The following is a 987-nucleotide window of genomic DNA, read 5'->3' as shown; positions in this document are numbered from 1 at the left end:
ATTTCTTTGTATTTAATGCTAAATGTTTGTAATGTATGATATCATATTTGTTGCATGATTAGATCATATGTTTACAACACACTGTATGTATATACAGTACAACTTCATGCATTTTTGTACATGTCTAAACTGAAAGACCAAATACATTTACTAAGATTAATACTTTATTGACATATATTATTTCCAGGCTTTCACGGGCCTTGAGTTTGACACTTGTTCTACCTGCTCCTCCTTGCTGTCTTTGCACCCTGGGGTCACGCCGCCTTCCGACATGCCAGAACATAACATACACCATGCAACACTTATGGCAGGTGTGTCAAACGTACGGCCCGAGGGCAGGATCAGGCCCGCGGACCGGTTTTATCCGGCCCGCGGGATGAGTTTGAGTATAAAAATTAACCTAAAATTTTTGAATGAAAGAAACAGACGTTCTAAATGTGTCCACTAGATGTCGTAATAGCAATTTTTTGTATCTTTGTAGATGATGCTACATATGTACAAAATAAACCACATGTTAGTACATCAGTCGAGGAAAATGATCAAACTACATAAATAACATCCTGTTCTTTGATTTTGATGTCATTTTTTTATCTTGATAGATTGAAAATTAACACCAATGAGTTGACTGATGAACAATTATCACATAATTTATTCCGAAAATATAAATAAAAACAAATAAAGTATATATACTATTAACTGCAACAGGTAATGGTAAAAGAAACCCAAAATATTATGATTTGTATAATTTCAGATTATACTTGTTCTATTTCGAGAGGAGCCAGATGAGGTGGTTCGGGCATCTGTTCAGGATGCCACCCGAACGCCTCCCTAGGGAGGTGTTTAGGGCACATCCGACCGGCAGTAGGCCACGGGGAAGACCCAGGACACGTTGGGAAGACTATGTCTTCCGGCTGGCCTGGGAACGCCTCGGGATCCCCCGGGAGGAGCTGGACCAAGTGGCTGGGGAGAGAGAAGTCTGGGCTTCTC

The sequence above is a fragment of the Nerophis lumbriciformis genome, linkage group LG04 (assembly GCF_033978685.3).
Source record: "Nerophis lumbriciformis linkage group LG04, RoL_Nlum_v2.1, whole genome shotgun sequence".
Taxonomy (NCBI): domain Eukaryota; kingdom Metazoa; phylum Chordata; class Actinopteri; order Syngnathiformes; family Syngnathidae; genus Nerophis; species Nerophis lumbriciformis.
Note: the sequence above shows the minus strand (reverse complement) of the source record.